This window comes from Vanessa tameamea, chromosome 8 (genome assembly GCF_037043105.1).
Source record: "Vanessa tameamea isolate UH-Manoa-2023 chromosome 8, ilVanTame1 primary haplotype, whole genome shotgun sequence".
NCBI classification, from domain to species: Eukaryota; Metazoa; Arthropoda; class Insecta; order Lepidoptera; family Nymphalidae; genus Vanessa; species Vanessa tameamea.
Window position 1 is genome coordinate 3,362,502 of NC_087316.1, and position 13,314 is coordinate 3,375,815.

Here is a 13,314-nt window from a genome sequence, read left to right on the forward strand (position 1 = left end):
TAAGTATGATATCAGACGGCACTTATCTGATTTGCCGCTAGATCTCCTTTGCGTAGAATATTATTTACAAACATGTCGAATCAATATCATGACCACTCACATCCTAAAGTAAACACGCATAGTGTTTACTTTAGGATGGATAATTTATTTCATTAAAATTACTTACAATTTGAATTAACTTTGAATTTTCCTATTGAGTAGACTCAGCTTTAGATATAAGATGAATTTATGAACGACTTTCAAATTCTTAAAGAAGCACCAGGAAAAACTAATTCGACAGTTCACCTTTAGGATAAATGCCACTGTCGAAGAACAAGTCTAACATCTGCTAAGTGTTGTGTTGGAACTAACGGCATCTGTTGATTGTTAAGTCTTTTTATTTAACGGTCTTACGAATAAAACACTTATTATTTTATTATTATTATTCGTTTAATAGTCTTTTCTTAGTCTAAGACCGTGATCACGTTTTCAAATACAGACAAGCACTTCATTTGTGTTTATCGAGATCTTTGACCAGCTGTTCACATTTGAAAGCTGGTCCACTTTACAAATTATATGACGAGCGAGTTGCAATGAATATATATGGTATATGTATTATCATTTATTACGTATATATAATAGGAATACTTGCAGTTGCGTCATAATATATTCACACCAATATTATGTTTATACACAATAATATTGATTATTTTCATAGAATCAGTGACAATCGGTGTTTAAACAATAGAAGTAAAGAAAAACTTATAACATTGAGTTTCCAACTTCTTAATTGTCAATAAATCCGTCCTGGAGCAAAACCCATAATTTAGAAGTTAAATGATTAATAAAAAAAGTAAAGTTAATAACTGACAGCGAAACAATTGACAGCAATTTTACACAATAATTGAAGTGTGCTATATATCATCCTAGTAGTCCGTCCAAACTTCTTATTAGTAAAATTTATACAAAGGTACCCCCACCCCATATCCTCCCTCGGATATTGAGATTTCCAAAAATGGATTCCTACAGAACGGCTATACCGCGAAACGAGTATCAATGCTAAATTTTAAGTCAATTGAACCTATAGTTTCGGAGATCTCGTGATGAGTCAGAGCTTTTTGAATATTAGGGACTAAATTGCAGATTAATAAAAACAATGGTTATTAACCAAAATATGAGCATTATAGGACTGAGTTAAGAAAATATATGAGAGTTACACGATTGAATCTTACTTACTAAAGTTCAATTTTAGGTTATGCTTAAAAACGTGTCTGTAAATCTACAAAATCTGAGATACTAATTTTGATTGTATCTATTGTGAATTCTTGTATGCGACAAAAAATTGGTGTCTCATCGTGACTGACCAGTACAGTTATAGTTTCATTTAAAGATTACGGATACAAGATTTTCGTACATAATAAAAAAGTACAAATAATATCACTTGTGATTTTTATTTCATAACAGAAGTTCGTTTATCTCATTACAAATAAGATACCATTTCACTTAATACTTGAAGATAATAACTTATGTAATTTGTAACTTTCGAAATTATTGAAATTTATACTTTAAAAAACTATCCCGATCGTCTATTTTGCTTCGACGGGTATTTTGTAAATTCTGAGTCATATTGTTCATATAGATTCCATGCAATAAAATTTGGCAGAAAATTCATTTAAATAAAATTGAACGAATAAAACATTTTTAATTACATCGCATTTTATTTTGTAAGTGATTCAGTAGAGTATATCATTAATATATGTAATGTCTTAGTCAAAATTCACTTACCTCGCGTTCAACTTATGACATCGAAAATGAGAAAGTTTTGAATATTTTAAACAATGAAAAAAAAATGTCTTGTAGAGAACATGAGCGCGGCAATAAATCTTTAACTATAGAAAGTGGCACACATGGCTTCGAACATGAATAAATTTTATTAATAGGCTATTGTCTAAACAATTGTTAGTCTATAACGGTGTTCCGTCAGATACGAAGTCTAAATACCCACTTAGATGATTGAAAACTAGCGCTCTCGTAATGCTTAACACTAATTACAACTTCAGTTATACAAAAGAGGATATATATATATATATATAAAATCCGCGGCTTCGCTCGCGTTTTAGGGGTAGGTTTTCAGGTGTCAGGCATAAAAAGTAGCCTAATCTCACTTGGAGTTCAAGCTTGTTTCATTTCAATTTAATTTAAATTGGTTCAGTGGTTTGGCTATGAAAGAGCAACAGACAGGCAGATAAACAGAGTTAGTTTCGCAATTATAATATTAATATAGATAATTTAAAATTGGAAATAAAGCTTGAAGTTTTCAATCGTACCTTGTAAATATAATTAGCGAATGATTTGATTTAATCGATATTTGATTGCGATACCTTAAATGTCATCTAATAAAACCGAAACGAAAAGCGTATAAAAAATAATTTAACATAATCAATAAAAAGTTATGAGTTTCCATCAATTTCCATAATCAAAAAACTGTCGATCGACACGCAGACAGCAATATCCTGAACAGACGAGGGAAGCACTAATGCACCTGGAACAGTCCGGCCGGTAATTTCATTACCTTTTCCATCATAACAGAATTATGGCTAGCCTCTTTGATTACATGGTCAATTTGATTGGATTGCAGCAATGGCGGCTTCGTCGAATGAGCAATACTTTTAGAATTTTTAGAATAAAAATCATATTCTGAACAAAGTGCATTCGACAATAATCGTCGAAACGATTCCGAACTTTGCTTTCGCCTAAATTCAATTCAATATGTCAATTGCTCGAATACGTGAATTGAACACTTGCATTTATATATTTTAGTCTTTTCATCAAACAAAGCGACAATCGCAATGATTTTGTCTAAGACTATAAGTGAAAACGTATATTTGCCATTATTTTTTTTCGTCAAAGCGACAACTATTTATTCATTTCATAAAATCTTCAATCAAATCCATAAAAAAATATTATTGCACTCCTACAAAAACTTATGACAATGACTTTGAAATTATTAAATATCGAACACTCAAATATCAATTTACCGAAATGCAATTGTATCGGATTATTAATTTAAACGACACAGATTTCGGACACAGATTTAAATTTAATTTAACATCTTTTGGTATTTCATTACTACTATGGAAAACTTTCGTCCGAGTTTATATTTAACATTTAATTATAACTTTATTAATTATTATATTTTAATCATTTCCGTAAACAGACTGCTTTGAAATTTACCACTTTCCAATCGCCATCGTTCGTGCTTGACATTGGAGCAATGACTCTTAAATTAGCCACTGGCTGCATAAAAAAAAACTTGCTTCAAAATATGTGAAAATAAAAAAAGCGCGTTTCAAAAAATCGAAAATGTAAATATACTTTATCCAAGTAGACTCTTTGATGATTAAATTACTACCACTACCACCGGTTCGGGATGTAGATTCTACCGAAAAGAACTGTCAAACGCAGTAGTTACTCCTTTCCGACAATCTGTTAAATAGATTAATTAAATTACTTATCCTTCATAGAAATCACCACTCCACACTTTTTCTCACCTACATAATCCTTTATTGAATATACTCCTTATTAATCGAAGTTTTTTTAATATGTGACGTAAAGCTTACCTTGAAATAATAAAACGAAAACATTTCAATACGTCTATTTTACTTTATTATAGTTATAACTAAAAAACATCTTTACAACAGTCAACACAATTATACACAATTATAGCATTTCATGAGATTCATACTTGTTATGGTAAATCATATCTACGATTTGGGTCGTTTTGAACTTCTCAGGTGTTGAATTATTAACCTTGACCAGTTAGGCCATATGGTGTTGCACTTCTATTTGACTCACATGTCGGTTTCCATACAAGGTTCACAACACATTCTGCTCTAGAGGAGTCGACTGTCGAACTTGCACATTATTGAGGTCAATTATGACAACTTACTTATAATAAAAATTTATTGCCATATTTAGAATTACAAATCTTTATGAATGAGCCGCGGCCTTTTCTTGATGGTCAAATCGATAAATTGTACATTGAGAATCGTTGAAAGGAGAAAGTTAATTTACATTTCAATAATGTACCGTGGTAGAGTTAAGTTATTATATCTCAAAGTATGTATGCCGTGTGAACTTAGAAACAATTGTTCCCATCAGTACATACTCAAGTTGCTAATTAGATAACTTTAATGACTTAATGTTTGTTTTCTTTGAAGGCTATAGATTTTTTTTAATTCAAGACCACAAGTTACATAAATTAATATTCAACAATTTTAGTCCCCGTATTCTTAACACGAATCGCTTTTGACCGCGTTTCGTTTAAATTGGAATACTAATGCAGATCTCTGTAACGCGGTATAACGGCTGCGGTAAGAGTATGACGTAAGCGTGATACGAATTGGAAATGTATGTACATTGCAAAACCTAATTAACACCTCGACTTTATATAACGGCGAACATCTATGTCAATGAAACGGTATACCCATTTAATTCCAAAATTCCGTCCTGAAAATATGGGTATAAGATCTTTGTCTAAGATTAAGTTATTTAATTTATGTATGTGAATTAGTAGAAGAGTAATGGGCTGTTTGGCGGATCTTAGGTTTAAAAAAAATTATTCTTAAAAAGACAAAGTCTTATATGAGATCATTCTTCTCGGTAGTATCTACATATCGAATACCTGGTAATATAACCCGTAAATGTCCAACTCTTAGTAAAATAAATCTTCTTCTTTTAGATGTGTTTCTAACACATGTTTGTTACATATCATTCCGAAACGTACGGGATTCCTCATGATAATTCCTTAACCGCTGAGCACGAGATGAATTAGAAACACAAAGTACATGAAAACTAAGTGGTGCATGTCTCCATTTAAAGCCGTTATCTTCTTTGAAATTAACGTGATCTATTTATTGAGCTATCGGGTTTAACCTACCACGGTTACCGATTCAAAAGCGCTGGAAGAAAAGCCTAATCGACTTAAGTATATTTTGATACTTTTTTAATTTAATTTTATAAACAACCAAGCCTCCAGATAAACTGATAATGTTATTTATCGTGACGCAATCGTAAGAAATTTATATAATTAAAATAAGACGTACAAACAAAGTGAGAAGATTTTATCAACAAATTACAAAGTTATCTTATAAATTTAATCTTACTAAGCTACTAATCCTGCAACCGATAGTCGGTATGTCGGGTATAATATGAGCCACTAGTAAGCTCATGCAACCGTGAATTCTGTTGCATCGAGTAATACCGATTGATAATGAAAATTTAACACATCTTTAACCAATTTCAAAAAAGCAGAATCAATTCGGTTGTATATTTTTAATGTTTTACCTTAGAAATCGGAATTTGTGAACAGATTTGGTTTTTTTTGTCGGAGAGGGCAAATTTCTCGTAAATTTGAAGAAAAAAATTGGAAACGTTTTTTTTTTAATAAACAACGATTTTTATAACCTTAATTTGTGAATTTACCTTTGAAAAGCAATTTAGACATTATTTTAATGAAAACTTAATTATTCAAAAAGTTATGAAGAACACAGTTATGGAGAATGATATTAATAATATTACAGATATATTTCCTGGGTTACTTAGAGTTAACAAGAATAGAAAAACTATATTGTACGCAAGTTCTAACTAAATATTAATATTATATATATTAACTTAAAATTAGCTCAGTGCATGTTCAAATTGCTTTCTGTGATCTCTTCTAAATAATCTTTGACGAATATTAAAAAAAAACAAACATTTTTTTAAATTTTGATACACAACTTTCTGATTACTTATAATAAGAATTATTACTTAATAATACAGAGAATTGTCCATCTGGTTCTGTTGCAACTGATCCTCGGTGCACAGGGCGGAACCATGGTCATTGATCCACGAGTATCAGGTTTGATTGCCGTCTACTTGGTAAGTAAGTCTATATGATTCCAATGGCGCAATATGCACATTCATTAATTTTACAAGGAAATTAATAAAATATTCTTTACATGTTACAAGCTTTTTTTCAAGTCTTGGATTGAGAGTTAAGAAAAAATGCAGAAAATGTAATCTAGTTACCTAACCAACCCCTTTGTGAGTCTCGAGTGATCTCTTGGCTTCGACTTAAGCAGAGCCTTCATTTTCATGTCATGTCAAGTAATCTTTAATTTTAAATAAAATTATATATCATATAAAGCAAGCCGAGATGGCCTAGTGGTTAGAATCTGTGCATCATTATTGATGATTGCGGGTTTAAATCTACACGAGCACCACCGAATTTCCATTTCGTTTATCCACCGACCCGCATTGCAGCGGCTTAGTAGAATTAGTTCCATACCATCCCCTCAAAGGAAAGGAAGTCCTTAGCCCAGCAGTAGAACATTAACAGGCTTTAAGTTTATTTTTTATATTATTTATAAATAGAAAACAACTATCAGAACATTATATAAACAATAAATCGTATCATATCAATCTTGGAAGGATAATATTGTGATTTTATTTATTACTAAAACAAACATGAGACACGCATTACATACATCAATGTTTAATTTAAAAAATAATCTAAAAAAAAAATATAATATGTATTTAGCTGCTTCATGTATGAGAAGTTTGAAGTATAAATGTTATACGTAAATATAAACTGAGTGTATAAAACTATTCAACCTCATATATACTCGTGCCGTTAACGAGGTACTAAGTATGGTTCCTAATGCCAAGGTTTCATGAACTATTTTTATAAAGTCTAAACTTAATTGCATACCCAGATTATGCCTGAGCCGAGATGGTCCAGTGGTTAGAACGCGTGCATCCTAGCCGATGATTTCGGGTTCAAACCCAAGAAGGCACCACTGAATTTTCTTGTGCTTAATTTGTGTTTATAATTCATCTCGTGCTCGGCGGTGAAGGAAAACATCGTGAGGAAACCTGCAAGTGTATAATTTCAACGAAATTCTGCCACATGTGTATTCCACCGACCCGCATTGGAGCAGCGTGGTGGAATATGATCCAAACCTTCTCCTTAAAGGGAGAGGAGGCCTTAGCCCAGCAGTGGGAAATTTACAGGCTGCTAATGTAATGTATTATGCCTTTCTTAACCAAAACTATTTATAATATACAACTACAAAAAAAAAAAACCATTAATAAATTCCAATCAATTAATCGATGGACATTATGGACATGACATATTTCAATCACGTCATTGACAGTCACGAAGTTATAAATCACGAATTCGAATGCGTCTGCAAAAAAAATAAAGTATCACACGTGAAAGGCCCTTGGACACGTTTCGGTCGGGTTTAAATAAAAGACGTTTTAAAGTTTACAAGTCGATTCGAAAGTCGGAGACTGCGAGCAAGATGTTTAAAGGAATGTCTATTTCACGTGTAATTTTTTCATGGCGAATACAGAACTGTACAGGGTTAACGAGAACGAGTATGATCTAATTTTAGATCTTCGCCTGTCCCCCGTCGCGTGCCTAGCGTGCCTGTCTCGAGGCTGATACATAAGAATTCTCCAGAAATCTACAATATGACATATAAGTTATAAAGTACAACACGAAACATCATTTATAGTATAGATGGTAATTTTAGGAAAAAGTTTTCCTATAATTGAGGGTAATGTTCAAAATATAAGAAACTACTTCAATAGCGTATAGCGATAATATAGCAGCAATTGCAGTTGATTTGCTGGCATTTAATGTATAGATTCGTTGTTTTTGTCCGAAACTCAGATCTTTTCGAAACTTAAACGGGACCATTACGCAAAATTCTTTTTTTTTAAACAAAATAATTTTACCAGTCCGTCTATATATGACATTATGCCCGATCATACATAAAAATTATAGCAACGTCCAAATGAAGAATCTCCTTCTTTTTTGAAGTCAGAAAATGGAAAATATTTTTTAGATCAAACTTGTCTAAAAAAAGTAACAACTTGTAAATGCACGCTTGTTACTGCTGGTCTTATTCCACCACGCTGCTCCAATGCGGTTCGATGGTTAATACTAATGTCACGTGACTGAACTAGTTATTAAACTTCGATTTATGAAGCAAAAAGAGCTCCCTATACATTTGATACGGTGTTTGTGAATACGTACGGATTTACGGGTTTAATTTCGACTTATATGTGCCGAAGTTTAAAAGGCCTTACTCAAATATTACTTTCATGTGTATTTCCGCATAGCGATCAATCTGCGCACTGATGACTTACTAATGTTCCAGTTTTACCGACTACGGTAAACTACAAATTAAGCGTTATTGCTAGACCGTGTAGAATCAAAGAAAAAATCATTTTTTTCAATGAATGTGCCGTTTTAGATAGTTATATTTATTCAATTTATTATATTAAAGAAAATAGAAATCTATATCGAAGACTTTTTTTTAATGTGAAAATATAAAAGTAACCCGACTAAATGTAAAGTATTCTTGGATAAGAATTATTATCGATGCGAGGCGTCTCTATCATCTCTTTGAAAATATCGTCTTTTCGTTTATTTGTTTTCCGGCTTTCTAACTGTACACGTTTTATACGGAATGTCGATTTTATTAAAATTCAATCTGTTGACAACTACTTACGTAATTTTGGCGTTTTGAATACATTCATTAAATTAGCTTGAATGCCTTCAAAACGCCAAAAGTATGAAAAAGAAACCATTTCAAAAAGCGTGTAACCTTAGTCTAACAAATCATACAATATATAATAATCAATAGAATAAAATTATCTCATAAAATGTTTAGATTTAACAAAGCAATATCGAATGCCGGTGTACCTAATACCGGATATAATCTGTATCCCAATACGAGTAATTGAATGGAATAGTTCATTCAACTGACACTGATCTGGCGTCTAGACTTGGCATACGTCTCTATTCAAAATACAAATACATCTCAAGAAATGAGAGGAAATCTTCAAAAAAAACGCTGCCAAAATATCCTCATGCAAGGCGCATTGCAGTTAGTTTTATTGTATGCATATAAGGTGTACTTGTGTTCTGTAGTAAATAGTTTTCCTAATCATCAGATATTCTGCCGCTGAACAGCTGTATCCAGTATTGTAAGTAAGCCAGTGTAACTACAGGCACAAGATACATAAGATCTCAGTTCCCAAGGTTGGTGAAGCATTGGCGATTGGCAAGGAATGGTGAATATTTCTTACAGTGCCATTGTCTATAGGTGGTGGAGGCCACTAACTATCAGGTGGCCCTTTTGCTCGTACGCCTACCTACATATATAATAAAATATAAAAATAAAACAAAATATATTTTGTAAAATTTTGTATACTGTAAAAAAAAAACTACTAAATTTCTTAAAGTTCTCCAAACAAAAAATCTTTTCTCATTGGAAGCTTATGATATTAAATAAAATCATGTTCAAAATTTCAGCTTTCTAGACTAAGCAGTAACTGTCTGAGTTGTGATATACAGTATAAACGATTTTATAGGCAATTTTTTTCTATACTTAGTATAAAAACATTATTTAAGTGTCATTATGTGGACGCGTGCCACAACAGTCGAGAAAATCATCGGGACAATCATAATTGGACAACGAGCAGCTCGAGTGTGTGAAGGTGAACTATTCCTTAATTTGTTATTTCCTTAGTCTCAATATCATTAGCTGTGAAAATAATTTTAGGATAAATATCGTCTTCAGTAGTAATATATACGCTATTCCAACCATAACAGGAAAAAAGTCAAATAAACAACATTTGCTGCAACTGACGCGATACCATTGGTTACACTATGGATTTGCGAAAAAATAGCGTTTTGAATGTCGAAACTAAAAGTGAAATTAGAGTAGTTAAGTGCAATAGTGTTGTATTATAAATAAAGATATATTAATCGTAAACTCTTAATAATGCACAATAGTTATTAGCAAATCGTATGAAATACGTACATCTAAGGTTTGTTTATTTTTTTTCTAATACCATTGGAATAGGATATATATTCTTAGGGCATATTTATGTGACTAGAAAGTGTTTTACAAAATATTATACTCTTCTCCCGATATTACTTGTTTATTACTAAAGACAATATTTCTTAACAGTGTGAAAGGATAACGAGATCAGTGGCACGCACACATTGACATAAACCACATGTGTTGTCATGTAAAGCATAGTTTCGGTAGAGCTAAGCGATAGATGGTAGCTGTGTATAATACGACTCGCTAAATAATCGACATCCGGAGCATGACGCCGATATTAGATGACCACACGCAAATAACGCCGACAGTCGACGCACACTACTGTCGTTCGACGAGCAAACATTAAGCTTGTTTGCCAAATGTGGGAATTATTTATTTACCGTTTTAAAACGACTGGTTTATTCTATGAGAAGACTTATAAAGTAAATGCACTTCGTATGTTATTTTGTTTGTTGACAATTGGTATACACGCAATTTTATTTTAAGCAATGATTCTCTTTAAAAGTGTTTGTTCTTTAAAACTCATTGGCGATAAGTAATATGACTTCAATTAAGATATTGGCTTTGGCATTCAGTACTCGATAATATTGTACTTATTTTGTTATTTTTTGGTATAAGATTAAAATTATATGTATCAATACTTTTAGACAGTTTTAGTTGAACAACAAAATACTCAAACCCGACCTGAATCCAAATCTAGAACATATTACAACAAACTGATACATCTGTCTAATTATTTTTGATTGCCTTTTGATCAATCTCAAAATAACTTAGATTTAAAATGCAATCAAAGAACCAATGAAAAAGCAGGATAGCATGAAGCTAACAACACCTGATTCGTTGAGATATAATAATTAGCATAAGAGCTACAGGAACAGATTACCACATTAACATAAAGAACTTAAAATATATATATTTTTACACAATGGCCGATTTGTAAAGAGTAAAATATGATTCCATAAAAATAAATTACAAAATTATTTCTTTTGGAGCCATTACAGGAACTACATGTAACTGACCACAATTAGTACACTAGTTTATTACGCTATAAATATTAAAAAGCGATAAGCCACATATTTTAAAGTTTTACGACGTATTATAAACAGAAGTATTCTGTATTAACGGGAAATACATATAATATTAACATGACTGATAAGAAGTTAGCCATTTTTATTCGATATGATTAAAATTGTATATTTAAAAAAAATGTTGCGTCATGAAAAAATATTTAAATAATATTAAACATTTTTATAAGACTTCAACAATAAGAAAATACCTTTTTATTATTTTTGTTTTAAAAGTTTTTTTTGTAAATCTTTTTATGGAGTAATCTTTAAGTGAGGGTTACCAGTGTAATTAAATATCAAAATATAATTCTCATGTTGAGATATACATTAGAATAAATACGTTAATTATAATTAAATAAAATCTATTTTCTTTTTTTAATAATTATATAAAAAAACCAAGCCAGAGTAGATATAGTAAATCAAGAGCATTGTGTGCGTTTTTCCAACATCCATCCATTTAAAAGTTTACAAGATAAAAACCGGGAAATACATGCATCGAAACAAATTCAGCGCAAGAGTTATAACTGTTAAACTCGATCCGAGTTCGGAGTCAGGCAGCGGTGCGTTGCACGTGTGTACATATGGGATAGGATACGAAGAAGACGCCGAGAATTTCACACCCATCATTGGTATTAAGTCATATTTAATTTATTTTAAATCTCAATCTGCTATATATAGTCTACTAGTAGTCGATAAATGTCGTCATAAACAGTGAAAAAATTATATTAGTTTACGGAAGTCAACCAATTCAAATCTGACATTCATCCATCGACATCTACTCCAATATTACCTGTTCGGATTTTGATAAGGGAACACGTAATATGTAATTTGGAAGCCACCGACGCCAGTGTAAACTACTCCTGGTCTAATAAACCAAGTTCTCAACTAACTTTCACAATGCGTAGTGATAAGGAAATTATATTTTATATTACTTAATACTACAATAAAACTTCAACACGAATGATAGCGTAGTAACTAACTTCATAATGAGCCGGCGATTATGTAATAATTTCTACACTATGATTAATCAAGCGTAGTTGATTTTGAACTTACTAGCCGTACTCCTATTATAGAAAAAGTATGAATCACATTGTTTGATACACTCGAATCAATTATGGCTGGCCCTTCCTGAGTTCGTTGCACCTCAATTGTTTTGCACAGAGACGTCGTCTGCATACTTATTCTCTTTTTTTTCTCTTTTCCCAACTCTTTCTTGTGTATTCGAGCGTCGAGCAATTATTATAATGTGAAAACTTAATTCCCACCAGTATTGATTATTGCGTTCTCGTTTGCTGCCCACAGTGTATACCAATTATTGTGACTAGCTCAATCCCTATTTAAAATAAAAGAAAGTACCTACAAAGCAAAAAAAAAAAATTGAAAAAAAATAATAATAAAAGATATTTTGCGTAATTCCGTATTTTACTGTAATTTTAAAGTATGGTTCGAAATTTCGTTTCTATCACAGTTTGAACAAAGATTAGAAATTTACATTTTGTTAAAATTTTATTAACAAATAGAAACAAGGAGGAAAGGACAGCTGTTTGAGTTGTGTTCGTTTACGTCTGTCACTCATTTAAAAACCATCTCCGAGAAATAATTTTCAGTCTTCAATTGCCACCCGGCTGGTCTGGGCTCATTAACTTACGTAAGAGCGATCAGCGTGATTGGTGGTTACGAGGATTGCACACAATGGTCGCTTCGAACAAAACAGCTTTCAACATCCGGGAAAGCGAGGAACTAAATAAATCTATGTTATATACCAATCTGAAATCGTTGGAAATTTGTCCTAATTCCGTATCATAGATATTACTATGACTAATGGTATATATAGATACTACTACTACACTATAATAGTGAACAAGTCTTACAAATGCTTCCATTTAGACTGGCATATCTTTACCATAATGAATCTAAAGCACTTGTTTGACTTTTATAATTTTAACATTAAACCTTTGACAAACAATGGTGACCTATCAAAGACCCTCAAATTAACCCCAGGAGGATAGCTCAAAGGCCGTGTAACGATAACCCAAAAACCCCTAGCTTTCGCAACACCATTGCAGACGCGACGGTACGGCGCCATATATTGACATTAAATATTAATATATAGTGCTCATACTTAACAAATCATTTTCGAAACATATAAGACTGATTGAAAAAATAATACTTTATATGAAGCAACATTATGCACGTACCATTATAAAAATGAATGATGCAGCATTTGCCAAAACATATGTTAGTACAGTGTATAGTACATTACTATTCTGAGGGTTTTTTTTTAAAACAGCGAACTATAGCGAATAATCACGATGCTTCTTGCTGGCTGTGCGCTAATTGTGCAATGAACTAAATTT